General features: G+C 41.3%; 1 long non-coding RNA gene and 1 pseudogene across 1 annotated transcript in view; both read left to right on the top strand.

Moving 5' to 3' along the window:
* Window positions 1-15,790, top strand: part of LOC110255505 (uncharacterized) — a 139,441-nt gene that overhangs the window by 88,960 nt on the left and 34,691 nt on the right. The window lies entirely within an intron of this gene.
* On the top strand, window positions 7,468-14,493 carry LOC100522391 (serine/arginine-rich splicing factor 3 pseudogene; annotated as a pseudogene).

Raw genomic sequence — 15,790 nt, forward strand, 5'->3', positions numbered from 1 at the left:
TTGACAGCAAATTCCATGCAGGTGTGGAACTCCTTTCTCTTCATTTCCCTTCCTCCAGGACTTTGGCTCCTTGGTTCCTAGCTACCTCAGCAGACCTGAGCTCCGGTTTAGGTCTCCCCAGTCAAAGGAGACTGTGTCAACCTCTAGTTCACTGGTGGACTCTGTTGCAGCTCCATGTCCTGCACTGTGAGTTAGCAAACACTCTGCAGATTAAAGCTCTGGAAGAGGCCCCGCTCATCCTTGGGAGAGTCCCTTTCTCTCTCCAAGGTCCTGACTACCTTGGTTTCCTGCTGATAATGTTCAAACAGGTTTATTTAATTTTGTTTCAATGGGGGTGGTGTTGTTTTCCAGCTCTTAATTGTTGCACAAGCCCCTCCAATTAGATTTTAATTAGTTAAACTACACCATATGCTTTTATTTGGAGTCATGGTTATGATCACGTTTTTACCAACTGGGCAATTGAAGTTTAGGAAATAAATTGTCCTAAAATACGAACCCCGGATAATATAATCAAGATTACATGACTAGGAAGACATCTGCTTTTAAGAATTTGGGGGAGGAGTTCTCATCATGGCTCAGCGGAAATGAATCTGACTAGCATCTGAGAGGATGCAGGTTTGATCCCTGGCCTCGCTCAGTGCGTTAAGGATCTGGCATTGCCATGAGCTGTGGTGTGGGTTGGAGAAGCAGCTTGGATCCCGCTTGGCTTTGGCTGTGGTATAGGGCAGCAGATACAGCTCCAACTTGACCCCTGCCCTGGGGACCTCCATATGCCCCAGGTACGGCCCTAAAAAGACAAAAAAAAAAGAATTAGGGATGGAAGAAGGAAATACCATTATAACTCAGTGGGTTAAGGATGCAGTGTTGTCTCTGTGAGGATGCAAGTTTGATCTCTAGCCTTGGTTAGTGGGTTGAGGATCTGGCATTGACACAAACGTGGCATAGATTGCAGATGTGGCTAGGATCTGGTGTGTCTGTGGCTGTAGCTTAGGCCTCAGTTGCAGTTCCAGTTTGACCCAGGATCCAGTAACTTCCATATGCTGCAGGTGCAGCCATAAAAAGAAAAAAAGAATTTGGGATTTTGGAGAATATTTCTTAATTGAAAATCTAACATTGTGGGACAGGTCTCTCTTCATTTCAAGCAAATCCACTTTTTTAATGGTTCTGATAGGTATCAAGGCTCAGGTGACTACTGATCTGAAACTCAGATGTAGAAAGGGACGTAGGTTCTTTTTCGCATAATAACATAGAAAATGAACCTGGTGAACGGTTGAGGCAGGGCAAAGGACTTAATTATCTATTAGGTTACCCCACCACCACCACCATTCTCCACATCTGGAAGGATTCCTCTCCATTCTGGCTTGACTGAGCAGAGCTCAGTTGCAGAGAGCTTCTGTCAGAAGCTGTATTCAAGGCCCTGGGTGGGAGTGGTAGGGAACCAGTTAAAATGAGCCCCTCTGTGGCCTGTGAAGAGAAGTTGGAGGGAGCTTCCCTGTGAGTGTGATGAGTGTGACCCTGGAGGGGCCAGAATTAGCATGTTTGCTGGAAATTGAACTGCTGAAACCTAATTGTAGGAATAAGGAAGACATATTGGAGCAGAGACCAATGCATGGCTGAGATAAGCCAGCTGAATTCTAAGTCAAGGACTGGGTGTATCTTCCATATTCTCTACATACCTAACTGGTTTAGTGACCAGGGGCTTTAGCCAGGACCATCCTGGGTTCTAACCAAGCCATCTCATGGGTGCATCTGATTGTATCTGACTGTAGCATTTTCCAGGGTCTTTCTTGGGAAGGCAGGCTTTTCCCTTTCCACAAGGAGGAATTATCCAAACACGGAGAAGGTGTCAGGAGTTATGGAGCCTTGTGAATGACACATTCTCCTGCAGATGGAGACTTCAGGGACAGAAAGCAGTAAAAACTGACTGCCTCTGATCTTAAAAGAAAAAGGAAGGTAAATAAATTTTCAGAACACCCAGAACTTCACAGGCCATGGTGCTTTTCACCTGTTGAAGTGTTATTCCTTGCCAAGCCCCTTAAAGCCTTACCACCACCTTTGAAGGTGAGCATTACTCTCCCTGTTTCATGGAGGAGCAAGCCAAGGCATCAAGAAGTAATGTAGGTAGTTCCTGTCGTGGCTCAGTAGGTTAAGGACCCAGCTAGTGTCCATGAGGATGCTGGTTCGACCCCTGGCCTCATTTAGTGGATTAAGGATCTGGCGTTTCTCTGAGCTGCTGTATAGGTCACAGATGCAGCTTAGATCTGGCATCACTGAGGCTGTGGTGTAGACAGCAGCTGCAACTCCAATTTGACCCCTAGCCCAGGAACTTCCATTTGCCGCACGTGCAGCCCTAAAAAAGGGGAGAAAAAAAATCATGTAAATGGTCCCAAGTAAACTTGGCAGAATGAGGATGACACACAGGTCTCCCCACCAAAAAAAAAAAAAAAAAATGGGGCTCCTCACCACCATGTCAGACTCTATCCTTTTTCATGTGGATGGACCTCAATGGCTGGAGGCTTTCACTGTTTAAAGCCGGTGTTTATAATTATGACAAAGTTAAATGATGTCTAGCGACGCTGACAAAAAAGCCCAGCAGATATACCATAGAAAGACTTCCACTAAACATAGTTTTTAAATTTTTTGCACTGTCTGTGGCATCCCCATTGGGACTCAGTGGTGACAAACCCAACTAGTATCCCTGAGAATTTGGGTTTAATCCCTGGCCCCAATCAGGGGGTTAAGGATCCGGCTTTGCCATGAGCTATGATGTAGGTCACAGACACAGCTTGGATCTGGCGTTGCTGTGGCTATGGTGTAGGCCAGCAGCTGCAGCTCTGATTTGACCCCTAGCTTGGGAACTTCCATATGCCACAGGTGCACATGGAAAAGACCAAAAAAAATTTTTTTGCACTATCTAGAGGAAATTTACATTTATTTTAAAAATCCATGTATGGTGATAACTTCACTTTTGTGACAAATAGAATATTTGTGGAACATTCTTTTATGAATGCACATGAGTTGTGGCATTTTATATTAATTACATTGATTTATAATTGCCATGTAATCGCAGAGGGGGAAAGTGACCATTTACTAGTGTCCATGGAAAATAGAAAGATCTTTATTTTTTATCTCAAGCACTGTTCCCTGTACAAAATTTCATTCTATGTGGGTCATACTTAAGCAACAACCAGCATAGCTGGCAAGAAGCCTGGGATCTTAAGATGGCACATGAACTGCATGAACTTTCTCAGGCTCTGTGGAAAATATCCCCATTAGAAGCTAAAATGTCCCATTGGTCCAATTTTAGACTTTCCCTCTGAGTCTGAAACCTGGAGAGCAGAGGAGGCTACAGGGAGCTATCTGACCCACAAGTGGAAGGGTGCTCAGTCTGGCCTGCATCTGGTAGTTGCTAGCTGCAAGGTTTTCTGACCTTAATTTTGTGGCCAATGATCTCTTTTATGGTCTCAATTTTTCTTCACTATTAAATAAGAGTTAAGCTGTCACAGATGCCTTTATTGCTGGGCTGTTGGGACTTTTAATATACGAGTATGCTTTTTTAAATACCCACAGTTGTTGGCAGGAGCAAGAGTGTGTAATATTTCTCAAACTTATCTCACCACAAAGGCCCTTGAGCTTGAGAAATTGGAGTCCACAGAACACTTTTGGAAAACAGTGGGCTGCAGAGCATTCTAAAGACTTTAGTTTTAATGTTCTACATTTGTTCTAAAGGTGATAATGTCTCTCTCTTTTTTGTATTCAGAAACATTCATCCTACACTATAACATGCTGTATCAACTTAGGTAAGCAAAGTAGAACAGGAGGAAAAGGAAGATGTTCACTCATTCATTCAGCAAACGTGGAGTGTCCACTAAGAGCCATATATTATTTCTGGGCTCTTGGCATTAGATTATAGAGACAAGAGACGTGCATTTGGAGGTCTGCTAGTTATTTCCCTTCCGTGATTTCCAAGGAGTCCTGAGTGCCCAGTCTTTGAGACTATGGGTCCATTACATGGGTAGGCAGATAAGAGTGCTATGGCAATAATTCAGCAGTGTCGCAGTGAGACAGGACAGCCAGAATCACTAAAGCCAGGAAAACCATTTACATATTCAGGGAAAATGGAAAAAAATGTATTCCTACATATTAATAGTTGTTACCACTAGCTGTTGTAATTATGGACAACTTTTGCAATTTTTCTTTTTTTTTTTTTTTAAAAAAATGAACATCGGAGTTAACTGTTGTGGCTCAGCAGAAACGAATCTGACTAGCATCCATGAGGACGCAGGTTTGATCCCTGGCCTCGCTCATTGGGTTAAGGATCCAGTGTTGCTGTAAGCTGTGGCGTAGGTCGCAGACGTGGATCAGATCCTGTGTGGCTGTGGCTGTGGCTGTGGCTACAGCTCCAATTCAACCTCTAGCCTGAGGACCTCCATATACATGTGTGCAGCCCTAAAAAGACAAAACAATAAAAACAAAAAAATGAACATGTATGTCTTTTATAATAGAAAACTAAGCAGCTATAGTGTTTTGAAAATTATGGCTAGGACATTGATGTAAGGGACAGATCATTTCAGCCTGATAAAGTTTCCAGGGGAAGTGGTGTTTGGAGATGGGTAAATGATTTGACATTTTCTTTTTTAAGTAGTGAGAAAAGAGCCAGGAGAGAAAAGATTTGGTGCTCTCACATGAAATCTTACTGGAGTGTTTGCCAATGCCGACTCCAAAGGATAGGCTGCCATGATGGAAACTTAATAAGGGCTTTCTCCCCAACACTGGTGAGTCTCCTAAATGGACACAGACGTTTACAAATATGTCCATGTTTACAACAAGCTAGGTGATTTTTTAAGACTTTTTTTCATTTTTGGTTATTTCCGTGGGATTTACTTCAGTTGATAGCTGAAATCATAGTGAGTGGGGAGTCGTCTTCCCATGTACCCAGTTACAAGCCATACCCTCACTAATGTGGGGTTTTGTTTCCTTTGCTGGCCTCTTTCCTTCACTTGGACAAATAATGTGATGGGAGGGGTCAGTGAAAAATGTTATTTTTTGACTCTGTGATCCTAGGAATATGTTTTTCCTACTGACTTTCAGCAGCAGAACCATGTCTCTGACTCTAGTGCTGTCTAGAGTATGTACACCCAAACACACCTACCCAGATAATCCACAGGGCGGATGGGGGATCCCTGTAACTTGCTTCTCGCAGCCATCAACCTCGTGGAAACTCAAACCTTCCTCGTTCTTCTTCTCCACCCTTCTCTGCTTCTCTTCCTCCTGAATCTTCCTTCTGGGCACTCTTGAACCCCAACTCCATGACACACACACTCCTCTGCATTCAAGAACCAATCCTTCCATGTTCCATCCACATCCCGGTTCATCCTCCTCATCCACATACAGGAGTCCTCATCAACTGGCAGCTACTCTCAGCCAGTTCTCTATGCCAGGAGGGATATTCTACAAGTTCTGTGTGAGTTCTGTGTGTACACACATACCCATCTCCAATGACTGTCCCTTCAGCTACCCACTGCCAAGGCCACACTGTAAACCTTGCAGTTACTTGAAATTATATCATCTCAGAAAACTATTCCTTGACCAAAACATCCTATCCTCCCAGCACAGCTTCCCTTCTTTCTCTTGGGCTTCATCTCAGCCTCCATAGATTTGGTCTTCCCCTTTGTCAACTGTGCGCCTGTCAAAACCATCTCATCCCACATGTTGGCTCCAGTAGCCTACACATTTCTGTTAGTGGTCCACTTCTCTACTTCACTGGCCCAGCCTCCAGCCAAATTACAGAAAAAGTCACATGGCCTCTCAGAACCATGGGTATAGACTTTGTTCTCTGACCTCAACAGGACCCTCATGAGGCCTATGTGGCAGCTCATCTTTAATTCCTTGGCAAAGATGAAATCCTCACAATTTGATTATAGCCCTGAGCTCTCCTTTACCCTACTCTGTTTCTTGACACCAATGTCCTCTTCTCTTTTCCAAAGAAACTGGAAATCATTGGGCAGAACTCACTCACCTTCCTCTGTTGATTGATCTAAATCCCCATCCTCACATAACTACCTCCTCTGCCCGTGCTCCAGATCAACTTGCTCATGCTGCCTCCTCCACCTCATTGCATCTGTTCGTCCCTAATGTCTCCAGCCACTCCTTCCACCCAACTATCTTCTGTAAGCATTAAAGATGCTCTAGTCTTTGCCACCTGAAACAAGTAGACATGGACTCCTCTTTCAAGTTCCTGTCCTCTTCTGGTTATTACCTGTATCTGTCCTTGTTCTATTCTTTGTGTTTTAGACATGATGAGTTTGAAGCATTGGGGCAAAGTGGATCTATCCAATATGCATTTGGATATGTGATTTAAAGTTTCAGAGAGCTAACTGGACTAAAGCCATGAATTAAGGCACAGAAACTAGAGCACTTGGCAAACAAAAGATGATCATTGAAGCTATAATTGTGGAGGCGATTGCCTAGAGATGGGGTTTAGAGAGAAAAAAGAGGTCCAAGGTGGAGGAACTTCCCAGATGCCACAACTTCCATGCAGCTGAGAGCCACTCATGCCAGGAGTAGTTTCTAAAAATGATGAGAACTAACATGTATTGAGCAAAACTGTGATTCATAGAGACTGTATAACTTTGGAAAAGTTGCAGCTCAGCAAATGAGACCATGTTGTGACATTCTAAAATCTGATTGTTTAACTATATTCTGTGTTAGAACTTCTTGACAGTTAGCAGAGAGATGATATGAGAGATCAGAGGAGTCTGTATTTTGTGTGATAAGAGTTTTGTGTATATATAGAGTTAATGAGAAAAAATTTTTATAATGTAATTGCTTTAAAAGATTTATTTGCCTAACAACCTCATCAATATGCAAACTACAGAGGGTCACAAAATTATTTTTTAAGTTGCTTACAAGTTTATTCCGTAACTGTTGAGAGTTTTTTGTCTGCCTCAGGTCTAAGGCTGGATAGCAAGAATGCAAAGATGGATGATAGTCCCAGATTTCCAGGGGCTCACTGCTTTGCGAGGGATACAGCTAGAAGAGCTTGCAGCAAAAGGGAAAGGGCCATAAAAGAAGTCCCTAGAAGATAGTCAGTCCTGTGTTTGGGCTTCAGAGTAAGGCAGATTGAGCCTTCGTTGCTTCATCCAAAAAAAGGGAGCTACTAAGAGTCTCATTGGGTTGTTGCAGTGATTACATGAGATGGTGCATGCAGACCCCTACAGGCACTGCATGTGGTCTGTGAGTGGTAGGTGCTGCTTTATGATGATGTTAAAAATAATGATTATTATAATCCACCAACTCTTCTTTAGAGCAGGTTAAAGTAGCTCTCTTGGAAGAGGTGATGTTGAGGACGATGCCAAAAAGTGGGAGGAATTTCACCAAGCAAAATCAGAAGCTGTATCATTCTACACAGCAAGGACAAAATCTACAGAAGTGCAAAAATGAGAAAGAATATTCCAGTTACAAGGGATGTGCCTGGAGTACAGGGAGTTGGAGAGAGGTGGGAGGATGGCTCAAACATGAAAAAAAAAATTGCCTAAGGAATTTGGACTTTTATTCTTCAAGTCGGTGGACCCCAAAGTAAGGTACATGACCTCTTGGAAGTTAACCAAATTGACTCACTGGTTTGCTGAAAAATAAAGTTAGAACTTCTGTTGGGATTTTAAATTTTTCATCCTTTTAAAAATTTTACTTTTTGCATGTTTTGAGATGATAATACTAGTTTTGTATATTAGTACATTTATTTAAAAAATAGACATATATTGGAGTTCCCATCATGTCTCAGTGGTTAACAAATCCAATTAGGAACCATGAGGTTTCAGGTTTGATCCCTGGCCTCGCTCGGAGGGTTAAGAATCCGGCATTGCCGTGAGCTGTGGTGTAGGTTGTAGACGCAGCTTGGATCCCGCATTGCTGTGACTCTGGTGTAGGCAGGCATCTTTAGCTCCGATTAGACCCCTAGTCTGGGAACCTCCATAAGCTGCAGGTGCAGCCCTAGAAAAGACAAATATATATATATATTGGGGTGTATTCTAAAAAATTTGCAGATATAGGTGTATATGAACAAAAATATTGTGGGAAGTTACTGAGAAGTCGTAAGCAGAAAATGATGTGGACAATTTGGATTTCTGATGGATCTGATTATAGGAGGAACACAGATAAAACGTGGCAAAAATGAAGGCAGAATTAGTAAGAGGGATTGCAGTAGCCCACGTAGAGCTTCCAAATTCCCAACGGATTAATCTTTGGTATTTGTGAAAAAGAAAGTGGAATTCCTGGGAATTTGCATGAATTCCACAAATCCTAAGCTATTTGGTATTTTTTTTAATTCTATTTATTTTTTACATAATAATGAGTGACCTATATGTGACTGGGTCACTTTGCTGTACAGTAGAAATTGACAGAACACTGTGAATCAACTATAGTGTAAAAAAGTAAAAATCTAAAAAAAAAATGAGTGACCATGAGGATAAATGGTAAATCATTTTTCTGTGATGTGGTTGTGGTTGTATATTTAAAGTTTAAATTTTATACTAAAAAGACATAAATGTAAATGAACAATTTCTCTATTGCCAACTAATCTATTATAACAGGATAATATATTTCAGTAACATCTAAAAATGATCCTTACCTGATAAAGACATCTGTTAACAAAAACATTATAAAATGGGAACACTGGAGTTCACATCGTGGTTCAGTGGTTAACGAATCCAACTAGGAATCATGAGGTTGTGGGTTCGATCCCTGGCCTTACTCAGTGGGTTAAGGATCCAGCATTGCCATAAGCTGTGGTGTAGGTTGCTGACGAGGCTCGGATCCCACATTGTTATGGCTCTGGCGTAGGCGGGTGGCTACAGCTCCAATTAGACCCCTAGCCTGGGAACCTCCATATGCTGCAGGAGCAGCCCAAGAAAAGGCAAAAAGACAAAAAATAAAATAAAATAGGAACACTAATATAAATTAATGCCAGCCTAATTTGAAACACTATATTTATAAGAGTTTTCTGTTGTTAAAACAAAAATTTTATTTTTCTTTCTATGGCCATACATGCAGCATATGGAAGTTCCTGGGCCAGGGTCAAATTGGAGCTGCACCTGAGGCCTATGCCACAGCCATGGCAACACAGGATCTGAGCTGCATTTGCAACCTAAGTCACAGCTTGCGGCAGCGCCAGAACCTTAACCCACTGGGCAAGGCCAAGGTTTGAACCTGCATCCTCACGGACACTATGTCAGGTTCTAAACCCACTGAGCCGCCACAGGAACTCCAAAACAAAAATTGTAAACAAAGTACCGTTGCCCTATCCTATAGCTTTGATCTTTGTTTTATGGCAGATAATCCCAGATGTAGAAAAATTTGTCTGTTCATGCTGACACTGGGCTGAATTGTTAAGAGCACACCCAGGAAGTTCCCCTTGTGGCTCAGCAGTAATGAACCTGACTAGTATCCATGAGGATGTAGGTTCGATCCCTGGCCCACTCAGTGGGTTAAGGATTCGGGTGTTGCCGTGAGCTGGGGTGTACGTTGCAGACAGGACTCAGAACCTGCACTGCTGTAGCTATGGTGCAGGCCAGCAGCTTTGTAGCTCCATCTCGACCCCTAGCCTGGGAACTTCCATATGCTGCAGTTGCAGTCCTAAAAATCAAAAAGAAAAAAAAAGTGCACCCCAAAGTATCTTCAAGTTGGGCATTAGGATAGTTACTGCATTACAGGAGCTTATTCTTTTTCACCAACGAAATTATCTACTTGACCTGATTTGCTGTCAAAATTTACAGCCTGTGTTGCTTTGCTAATTCTGATGTCTATCATTTTCTAATTTCCCATTGGAAACATTCATGTCTTCTTCTCTCTGCATGTCTTCTGTTAAAATATTTCCAAAGAACTGCAGCAGCCCATATGGAAAATACTGAACCTGGCTGGGTAGTGTTCAGATAACAAACCTTGCTAGGAGATCCAAATATTAACAACACTAGACAGAATCACATGTTGAAATTGCTGATTTAAGGATTTATTTTCCTTCTAAAATTTTTTATTTCTTGGAATCCCACTCACAGGATTTATATGAAGTATACCATGTGTATAAATTTATCACTATTGATTTTGTTTGCAAGAATGACATATTGTTAGCAGCAGACAGAACCACCAACACACACTTAGCACATGGCAAGAGCTACAAGCAAGGCTATCTGTTAGATGGTGAATGCCTCTCCTCCAAGTTCCTGTCCTGGTTCCTAAAAATACTGACCTTAGCCTTTTGTTTCTCATACCAGGGCTTCCTGCCTTTGATGCCAGTGGTGCCCCTTGAAACTGTAACATCTCTGTGTTGACTGCTAAGCCTTAATTATCACAGATTTTACAATGCTTTTTCCATTTTCCCAATTTCTTGACTGATTTTCCTCAGGATTTGCAAAAACATAAAGAAATTTCACAATCTGTAATAATCGGGAATTCCTGCATGGAGACACTAAATCCAACAGCTGTAGTGGGTTAGGCAATAGGGCTAGATTTGAGCATTCTTTTGGAGGTAGAACATTTAGCATCTGCAATGATATGGGAAGAATGAGGGAGAGACTGTTCTAGAATAATAATTTATTTCTGTACAGACAGGGCAGTCTATCCTAGGCAATGCTCAAGAGAAATCTGATTAATTAATGTTCTCATTATATATTTCTGTGTAACTAATCATCCTAAAAGTTAGTAGCTCTCATTAGGGAAGTGCAAATCAAAACCACAGTGAGATACCACTTCACATCCATTAGTGGCGATCCTAAAAACAGATAAACAAAAATGGAAAACAGCAAATGTTGGCAAGGATGTGAAGAAATTGGAATACTTGTGCATTGTTTATGGAAATGTAAAATAATGCAGCCACTGAGGATAACAGTATGGCAGTTCCTTGAAAAACTAAGCATTGGATTAGCCTATGATCCAGAGAGTCCACTATAAGATTTAAATTAGGGACGTGACCAGATATTTGTACACCATTTTTCATAGCAGTATTGTGCATAATAGCCAAAAGGTAGAAACAACATACATGTCCCCTGACAGATGAATGGGTGAACAGAATGTATATATACAATTGAATATTATTAAATCTTTTTAAAAATGTTTATTGGAGTATATTCAGTCTTAAAAGTAAAATTCTGACAACATGGATGAACTTTGAGGACATTATGCTAAGTGAAACTAGCTTGTCACAAAAGGACAAAAGTTGTATAATTCCAGTTATGTGAAATACCTAAAGTTGTCAAATTCATAGATACAGGAAGTTAGTATGATAGATGCCACGTGCTGGGGGAGTTACTCTCCTAATTGGGTTAGGGCTCATGGGTACAAAGCTTCAAATGGGAAGATAAAAAAGTTCTGGAGATGGATGGTGAGTGATGGTTGCACAAAACTGAATATACTTAATGCCACAGAATTGTAGGCTGAAAAATGGTTAAAAATGTATTCCCACCAGCAGTGTTTTAGAACATGAACATAATTATGAGTAGGCCTAGAGTAAAAAATCAGTTTATTTGTAAAGTCAGAGAAACCTCTTGCAATTGAGAGATGTTTTGTTTATTTTACCACCCTCTCACACACAAAAAGAAATAGATTCAAACTGTTGTTCTTGATCCGGGTCAGGACCTAGCAATGAGCCGTACCTTGTGGCCTCCATCAGTCCCTGGTGATGAAGAGGGGTTTAGAGCTATGGCTTCTGTTCCCAGTGTGGCTTTCCTCTGGAGGGGAACGTCTGTCCCCGGCTGGCCATGCAAGCTGGGAAAGCCACTTCCCAGTCTAGAACAAGGGGAGTGGACCAGACAGCCTCCCAAGTCCCTCTGGGCTCATCTTGTGCCTTTCCAAGGAACAGCCCGTTGTGAGGTGGTAGAGAGGGCAGGCTCTAGACTCACCTGGATTCAAACCAGCTGGGTGACCTTGGCAGCATTACTTAACCACTCCACCTCAGTGGCCTTACCTTTAATAATAGAATGATATTTCCTGTTGTGGCTCAGCAGTGATGAACCCAACTAGTACCCATGAGGATGTGGGTTCAATCCTTGGCCTCCCTCAGTTGGTTAAGGATCTGGCATTACCATGAGCTGTGGTGTAGGTCACAGATGCAGCTCAGATCTGGCATTGCTATGGCTGTAGGGTGGGCTGGCAGCTGCAGATCCAATTTGACCCCTAGCCTGGGAACTTCCATATGCTGCAGGTGCAGCCCTTAATAATAATAGGATGGTTGTGAAGTTTAAATGACATGTGTACATATAATGCTTAACAGTATCTACAACATAATAATTGCTTAAGAAGTATAATTATTAATACTTAAAAAAACTGCATGGCTCAAAACAATAGCAATCATATTATTGTTTCTCAAAGTAAAGGAGGTTGACAGGGCTCAGCAGGGCATGTGAGTGGGGTTGCACTCACATGTAGCTGGGGCTGGGATCACTTTGAAGCCTTCCTCACTCACATGGATAGTGGTTGATGCCAGCTGTCTGCTGGGACCTTAGCTGGAGCTGTTGTCTGGAAGACATGAGGCAGAGGATTTTTGTGCATGTGGCTAGGGCTTTCTCAGAGCCCTAGGTTGGTTTTAAAAGAAAACTTGGAAGCATATGGCATTTTTATGGCCTAGTCTTGGTCACCTCTGCCATACCCTAGAGGTCCAGGCTGTCATAGCGCAAGAAAAGTATGTGAGATATACTATGCTGGCCACTTAATAAAATTTGCTAGTAATTCCTTTGTCCTCCTATGTGTCCTTTGATTTAGTCCCCTTGTCCATGAAGTGCTTGAAGAAGGCAGAGAATAAGGGAGTTTCCCAGATGACATATTTTCCCAAGTATGACATTGGCAGCTATTCCTATTTTGTATGTATATCAAGGTGCCTGTAATTTATTTAAACAGTTATAGATGGTAGTGATGAGGAGCTATGAGTAAAACACAGCAAATGGAAAAAGTAACTTAGAATTTCTTCAGCTGGAGCAAACAAAATACCTTAGACACGTCCATATGCTGAGACCAAAGAGCTGCCACAAATTTCTTTCCCCAAACCATTACAAAAAGCTCTTTCATCCACCATTCATACCTATGATCAACATATTGAAATGGACATCTTTCCTTCCCCCTTCATCTTTATAGATATTCTGTAGATCTCCAGACTGTTCATATTGTGCTCTTGCCTGGCTGATGACATTTTCTAGATCATCATCTTTAAAGGATTACAGAAACATGATTTTACCTTCTCTTTTAATTTAGCTCAACATTAAAATATTTTTTATCATTGATCTGAGCAGTTTTCCTAGCACTGGTCACAAGATGCACAGACTGAGAAAATAAAATCACGCCTTTCGAAAGAAGGCGAGCCAAGTGTTGCCGCCTTCTTAAAAGAAGTACATCACCCACAAGCCTGATGATATGGCAGATCCACAGCTTGAGTTGGCTCTGAGAAAATGCCTTAAAAGATTCTTTCTAATAGTGTATTTTGACCTTGTTAAGCAAGACTACTAAGTCACAGTGGTAGCTAGACACATCAAGATGCTGGCTAATGTGCATGTTTTCCTTTGGTGTCATTAAGAAGTATACTTATCAGTGGCACTCAATAATAGAATCTTTTCAGGTCAGGATGAACTTGAACTTGAGCTATTGTTGGAAAAACTGGCAAGAGTGTTTGATTTTTTTAGTCAAGTAAGACACTGAGGGACCTCCTATAAGTTAGAAGATGCAGAACCATAGGAATATTTACTTGCAAGAAGGAGAGGTCCAAAGAAATAGACCCTCCTTACTGATGGAAGAGAACATTACTGTGAGAATCATGCTGCAGATCCTTTTAAAATTTGGTACAAATTATTTTTTTAGTCACACAGTTAATAAATACATACATTCTTTAAAAAAACAATACAGGCCATTTCGTGGATGAGGGATTAGTAAGAGCATCTGTGGGAGCCAGGTGGGAGGGAAGTGGGAAGACCCAGCCAAAGGTGTGTGGATTTGAACCTTCACATTTCCAACCTAAGACCTTGAAAAGCTTCATGACTCCTGTCCTTTGGACTGTAAAGGTTATGTAGGTAATCTTGGAAACAGTTGGTAACATGATTGAATTGGAATGAGCTTTTGGCTATTATGGACCACTCCAAAGTGTGTGAGTTGCTAGAAACCCTCCTGGCTTTGCTTTTGTTGAATCTGAAGATTCCCAAAATGCAGCTGATGCCATCTGAGGGCTAAATGGAAGAACACTGTGTAGCTGCCAAGTAAGAGTAGAACTGTCTGATGGTGAAAAGAAAAGTAGAAATCGTGGCACACCTCCTTTTTGAGGTTGTCGCCCTCGAGATAATCATCGGAGATGGCGTCTTCCACTTCGCCACAGATCTCTGAGACAGAGAAGCTTCTCTGGCAGCTGGATCAGGTCCCTTTCTAGAGATAGGAGAGAGATCACTTTCTCAGAGGAGAAATCACAAGCCATCTTGATATTTCTCTAGGTCTCATAGCCGATCTAGGTCAAGTGAAAGGAAATAGAAAACAGCGTTCTTGTTGTGGCTCCGTAGTAATGAACTCGGCTAGTATCAGTGAGGATTTGGGTTGGATCCCTGGCCTAAGTCAGTGGGTTGAGGATCTGAAGTTGCCGTGGGCTGTGGTGTGTGTAGCATCCCATGTTGCTGTGGTTGTGACTGTGGTACAAGCTGGCAGCTGAAGCTCTGATTCGACCCATAGCTTGAGAACATCCGTATGCCCAATGTAAAAAAAACAAAAAAGAGAAATAGAAAACCAGTTTGCAAGAAGAGTGGTATACAGGAAATAACTTCATTTGACAGGACTCTGTGCAGAAAATTCAAGTTTTATTTGAGACTTCATAAGCTTGGTGCATTTTTAAGATATTTTAGCTGTTCATATTTGTTTGTCTCTTGGAACAATGACACAAAAAGATGTGATTTTTCCGTGGTTTTAAATGGATAGCATGAGGCATGTAATACCAGGAATTGTTACTTTATAATGTTCCCTTAAGCAAAATTGAATTTGCTTTGATTTTTAGTCTTGTATAGACTGATAGTAAACCTTTAGCTACTGCCCAGCTAAAATGTGATGTTCAATATTATAGAAACAAAACTGACAAAAATGTAAAAGACTTTCCATAGCTGGGATATGGTATGCAGTTGTAGTCGAGCAAGCAGTCTTTAAAAGCTGCTGTGAACACAAACCAGCAATAAAAGTTAAAGCGGCACCATTAAACTAGATTAGAATTTTTAAAATCCCACTAGTCTTCATAGTGGACAAGAGGTTGTCCAGTTGGTATAGAATCTAAGGAGGTTCAAGAAAGTTTACTTTTGCTTTAAGTCATAAGTTTTTTCTTGATTGTTGTATATGAATACATAGCTCTTGGTAACATTCTTTATTTGAAAACTTGAGACTAGTCAAGGTACTGATGTCTTGCCCAGTTTAGGGGTACATTGTAGAGCTGAACTTTGAGTTACCATGCAAGGTTTTTTTTTTATGCTGTCATTTGTAATGTGTTTTGTGAGAATCCTTGGGATTAAAGTTTTGGTTACAAAAATAAATAAAAAATTTTTAAAGTATATAGAAATCCCTTTCCTAATTCTTTTCCCAAGACCTCTCCCCACCCCAGAGGTCACTAATTACTGTTATTTCTAAACATTTACTTGCTAATATATGTACCTGAAGTATATGTTTGCTTTATTTTGTTGTACACAAGTGGAACCATTTTGTTTGTACTATCTTGCAACCTTCCAATTTACACTTTACAATGTGTCATAGAAATTGGTCCACTGCAACACTTTGGCAGTGCTTTAGAATTCCA

Source organism: Sus scrofa, chromosome 9 (genome assembly GCF_054392235.1).
Source record: "Sus scrofa isolate SSC_HxYL_T2T_F1_AM1 chromosome 9, Sscrofa_HxYL_maternal_Yorkshire_Landrace_v2.0, whole genome shotgun sequence".
Classification (NCBI taxonomy): domain Eukaryota; kingdom Metazoa; phylum Chordata; class Mammalia; order Artiodactyla; family Suidae; genus Sus; species Sus scrofa.